This window comes from Octodon degus, unplaced genomic scaffold (genome assembly GCF_000260255.1).
Source record: "Octodon degus isolate 3935 unplaced genomic scaffold, OctDeg1.0 scaffold00108, whole genome shotgun sequence".
In the NCBI taxonomy this organism is placed as follows: Eukaryota; Metazoa; Chordata; class Mammalia; order Rodentia; family Octodontidae; genus Octodon; species Octodon degus.
This window is the reverse complement of record NW_004524684.1, coordinates 4979610-4985432: the sequence shown is the minus strand read 5'-3', so window position 1 is coordinate 4985432 and position 5823 is coordinate 4979610. Positions and strand designations below refer to the sequence as shown.

The 5823-nt window shown below is 42.7% G+C and overlaps 1 pseudogene; it reads left to right on the top strand.

Annotated features, from left to right (window-relative positions):
* Nucleotides 1–587: 587 nt before the first annotated feature.
* LOC101580784 lies at nucleotides 588–1985 on the top strand (annotated as a pseudogene).
* Nucleotides 1986–5823: the final 3838 nt, after the last annotated feature.

Here is a 5823-nt window from a genome sequence, read left to right as displayed (position 1 = left end):
TAAGAAATCTACTGCACAGCTCGATCATTATAGTTAGAAATATACTGTGTTCTTGAGAAATACGGGCAGCAGACATAAAGGGCTCACGCTAGAAAAATCACTGTGTGTACCTGCTAATTGTTCAACATAATCAGCTCACAATGTGCATATATGCTTCCAAACAGTGTAGAGAGTAGAAACAATTTTACTGATTAATTAAGAAGACAAATATATGTGAAAGGATACGCAAGTTTTTCTCATCATTGTACTTTCCATGTAAATGTAAGTTCAGCAGATATATAAATTTTCATTTCTTATATGTAAAAGAAATACAAATTTGAAAGTCTCAGGCCTAATCTTCCAAATTTAGGATAAGTTGTAAATATGGATATGTTTAATTCAATTATAGAAACAAAATATATCTAATAGCATGAATCACTAAGTGAGGAAATACTGAATAAAATCTTACTATTTAAATTTTTAGTTTTCTCGGGACGGTGGAGCCTCGGTAGCATCGCTGTTACTCTGCAGAGGACTGTTGGTATTGGCAACATTGTAGTTAGAACTGGAGGCACTTTGCTGTTTTCAATCAAGTTGAGGGTATAAAAATGCAAAGCAATAAGACCTTCAACTTGGAGAAGCAGAACCAGACTCCAAGAAAATATCAGCAGCGTAGCCTCCAGGGCCTTAAGCAGCAGCACCAGCCTCATCATTAGCAGCAGCAGCAGCAGCAACCACTGCCACCAATACCTGCAAATGGCCAACAGGCCAGTAGCCAAAATGAAGATTTGACTATTGACCTGAAGAATTTTAGGAAACCAGGAGAGAAGACACTTACCCAGCATAGCTGCCTCTTTATGGGCAATCTTCCCCCTGATATCACTGAGGAAGAAATGAGGAAACTATTTGAGAAGTAAGGGAAAGCAGAAGTTTTCATTCATAAGGATAGAGGCTTTGGCTTTATCCACTTGGAAACATGAACCCTTGCAGAGATTGCCAAAGTGGAGCTGGATAATATGTCTCCCCATGGAAAACAACTGCATGGCGCTTTGCCTGCCCTAGTGCAACCCTTACAGTCTGAAACCTACTACTGGAAGAAGGCTTTTCTGTGCTTTGCCAGGTGGAAAGAGCTGTAGTCATTGTGGATGATTGAGGAAGACCCTCAGGAAAAGGCATGCTGAGTTCTCAGGGAAGTCAGCTGCATGGAAAGCTCTGGAAAGATATGGTGAAGGGTCTTTCCTACTAGCATCATTTCCTCAGCCCATGACTGTGTAGCCTATGGGCCAGTTAGATGATGAAGAAGGACTTTCAGAAAAGCTTGTTATATAGAACTAGCAATTTCACAAGGAACGAGAAAAGCCACCTCGATATGCACAGCTTTGGTCCTCTGAATATGCATATGCCATGCGCTGGGAGGCACTCACTGAGATGGAGAAACAGCAGCAGGATCAGGTGGACCACAACACCAAGGAAGCCCTTGAGAAGCTTGAGGTGGAGATGCAGGCTGCTCGCCATGAGCACCAGGTTATGCTGAAGAGGCGGGATTTGATGAGATGCCAAGAAGAATTTCAGATAATGGAAAAGCTGCATAACCAAGAGGGCCAAAAACAAAAGCAACCGGAGCTCAGGTAGGAAGAGGAGCATAGGTGCCATGAAGAAGAAAGGTGACAGCAACAAGAAGATGATGCGGAGACAGCAAGAAAGATTCAAGGGAACCTGCCCTGACATGTGAGAACAACAGATACGGATGGCCAGATGGCTATGGGAGGTGCTACAGGCATGAACAACAGAGGCGCCATGTCCCCTGCTCCGGTTCAAGCTGGTACCCTGGCTCCTCCAGGACCTGCCCCATGATGCCTGATGGAACCTCTGGACTGACCCCACCAGCGAGTGAATGCTTTGGCCAGGCTGCTACGATGGAAGGAATTGGGGCAATTGGTGGAGGCCCTCCTACATTCAACCGTGCAGCTCCCAGAGCTGAATTTGCTCCAAACAAATGCTGCTGATACTAATAAAGTTGCAATATCTAGTTTCCTGAAACCCTTAACAGAAGGAACCCTTTTGGACTAGCCAGAATCCTACTTTTAAAAAGTGTTAGGGATTCCTCCCAATAGTTAGGTCTTCCCCGCCTGTACTATTCTAAGAGAGTATGCTGGGGGCAGAGGGCACGGGAGGGGTGATATTTAATAAATTCTGTGTGGTTTGTTTAACCGGTTCTGTGTGACACATTTCTGAAATTTCAAATATAATGAATTGCTGAAGGCCGGGGAGAACCATGACAGGATGATTCCTTAGAGTCCCTTTGATCTTGAGCATTCTGGTTTTTTGTCTATTGTCTTTCATTTGCTTTCTGCACCCCTTACGACCAAAGACACTACCACATACACACCAAAAACCAGACATCTCCCAGGGACTGGAGCTCCCCTGCTCCATTTGCTCCTAGGTGAGAATTCAGGCAAGTGTCCACAGAGGACACAGACAGCAAATGTATGGTTCTGCAATATTCCATTTATTACCCTTATATGTACTGAAGATATTTTCTCTTAGAGATATTCATTTTAGTGTATCTTTAAAAAAATCTTATGTTAACTTGCCTCTGTCTTTCCCTTGGGTATGGACATCCCAGAAATGACATTTCTGTGCTTATGATATTGCTGTTCACAGCTTCTCTTGACAGGCCTATTACAGTCTTGGGAACGGGGTTGCTGACTGCTGAAGGTCTGACCATAGCTCTCAGCCCTGCTTATCTTAGGTAGTCATGCTGTGCATTTTTTATTGTTGTATCATGTTGGATTTGTCCCTGATACTTTAAATTTGGAGTTTTTCTGAGAAATGGAGCAGTAATACAGCATTAACTTATTAAAGTATATTTTAAGGCTTTACAAAAATTAAAATAAATTTTTATAAACGTTAGGAAAATTAAAGTCTATGAAAATGAAGGAGGGCATAAAACTTATGATCCCTTGAATCAAAGTTGTCTAAATACAGATATCTTGATTTTCAGCTTAGGTTTAAAAGAAAAAATCATTTTTATACATACCTTTGAAATGTGCAAGAGAGCTCAAACTAATATATTTGCACAGAAGCCACTTCAAATGTGTTTTCTATTACTGTCTTAGTATACCTAGTTTATTGAGTGCTAAACTTGAGAATAGAGAATACTTTTACTGCAAATTTGTATTAGAAATATATTTAAAAATGCTACATAGGGCCAGTGAGATAGCTCGGCAGACTAAAGTGTCAGCTTAGACAAGCTTTGGCAAGCACAGGGACTGTGGTTCAATCCATGGCACCACATGCTATTCCAGCCCCACTCCCAGGGCGGGCTGAGCAGGCCAGAGTCCAGGCATAGTGGCGCACACCTGCAATCCCAGCACTGGGCAAACTGAAAACAGGAGGATGACCATGAGTCTGAGCTGCATAGTGTGATCCTGCAACAACCAAATGCGTTTTAAAAAAATACATTAAAACAATGTTACATAAGGGCTGGCCAAATAGCTCAGCAGATTAAAGCACCTGCAAGCAGAAAGAGGGGCTGGGGATTTGATCCCCGGCCTGCTGTGCTGGCCCTGCCCACAGGGTACACCAAGATGGCAATTGAGACTGGGCATGGTGGTGCGCACCTGTCATCCCAGCTCTTGGGAGGCTGTAAACAGGCCGATCACTACTAGTCCGATCTAGTAGTGAGACCCTGAGCACCCTGTAGACCCTTGCCTAAAATACAGAAAAAAAGAATGCTACATGAAACTTATACTAGATTTAGAATAATTAGTATTTATTTTTAGTTAAAAGTTATATAATAAAATCAACTCAAAATGGAGAATATTAAATATGCATGTAATATTTTTATAAGATTAATTTCTGTTCTCATTTAAAGAATCATTTTTCTCAAATGTCTGCAGCGCTCTTGCCATATATGTCTTATCATATATGTTATCAGATATATTTTTCATATACATGTGTGTATGCTACTCACTGTCCATGGTTGAAGCCAGATACATAAAAGTATATCCTCAAGAAAACAAATGCCAACAAAATTTTTAAATGAAAGAACGTGTTCTATGTGACTTGCACTGTTTGAAAAAGTCACATCTCAAATGCAAATTATTTCAGAGAAACAATAACCATGTTGCTGTATCACCACTATGTGATTTTAATATTTTAAAACTGAATATTTTATAAGAAACATTTAATTGGAATATATAAAGCAGACTATCATAGCTTATTTGCTTACTAGCCTTTCTGTGTTTTCACTTCAGATACTTATTGTGAAGGAGATGCTGGTATAGGGTAAACTGTTTAGGAAAGTAAAATCAACACATCCCCAAGTTCACTTGTTTGATTATTCGCCTCCAGAAGATTCCAAGTTTTCCTTTCTTCTGCATGCGTCACACATTCTTGCCCACAGTCAGCACTTCCGCTTGCCCAGGTCTCGGGCCCGGCTCTGGGGCCTGCGCATGCTAAGCCGCCTTCTGCCGCTGCTGAGCCGCACCCCTGTGCCCAGCGAGCAGTGCTGAGCCCCAGCACGTGTGTCACGGTGATCAGTGTCTCGGGACGCAGTGCTGACCAAGCCGGCTCGCTCTCGTGCCCCGTCGTAACCTGAGGGTCTGCGTTGCCACCAGAGTGTCATATCATGAACTGGCAAGGGCAGAGCCTGCACTTCACAGAGGCGCAGCCTGGCCCGCAGTGTCCTGTTGGGACAGTTCTTTGCATGGAGCTGTCAGGAAAAACCAGATGCAAGGTCCATCCTGGTCAGAGGGGTGCAGGGTTGTGAGGGAAGCCAGGAGAGGAAGGAAGGCGCTCACGCCACGTTCTCCAGTGATTCTTAAGGGACACCGTAGGATTTTTAGGGCCCGACTCACACATATGACAGAAAGCTTTGGGTAGCATTTGGCCACTTTTGGAGGAAACTGTGAGAACAGAGCCAAGTCAGCTACCGCTGTGGTCCGTACATCTGGGACAGCCAAAGCTGCCAGTGCACTCTTCAGGGTCACGCCGTCTCTCCTCTTCTTCCCAGATGGGTTGGCCAAAGCTCGGATGTTTGCATGCACACAACACATCCGAGCTGATGGGCTCTCAGGGCTGCTAGTCTACATCTGGGAAATCAGATTCCAAAAGCACTGTGTTGCTTTCCAGAGCCTCCACCTTCTCCCCGTACAGATATACAGGAAATGAGCTCAAGTTTCTCTGGAACAGCAAAGAAAAAACTGATTTTCTTTGGAGAAAATTGGGGGGAAAGTTGATGAAACATACATTTAGTGAGCATCAGACAAAGTTATCATTTGGATCAGAGTGGAATTTTGTGTTCTTTACTGAGCTGTCTTTTTATTCTGTCTCAGCATGTCCTTTTTTCCTTTTCTTTTCTCAGAGTAGCTGCACATTACCAAGCCCACGGAGATGTTAGCTGGACACCATGCTCTCATTTCCACTCTACTAGCTGTCCTATCATTTGTCTTAGCCCCTGATAATCCTAAGGCAGCCTGAGAAATAAGCCTGGCTCTGTAATAAAGGAGAAAAAACAGCGTTAGGGGAGGCTTTTGCAGTAAGCAAGCACTAAGGAGAAAAGACATGAATCAAGATGTGTTAGACAAAAGTCAAAACAAAGAAATGGAGACAACTCAAAAAAGAAAACCGTAATTTATAGAAATTGGTAAAATAGGATCAAATTGGATGTGTTAATTGAAACTTTGAGGTGAAAAATGTAACTAAATATTAAATTAATGGCCCTGTGATCAGTCACAGGTACTCTCAGCAGATGCTCTAACATTGTTTTGTTGAAAGTACCAGTAGATCTGTCTCTGTTTATCTGTTTTTCTCCCTTCTTTCCTTCCTTCCTTCCTTCCT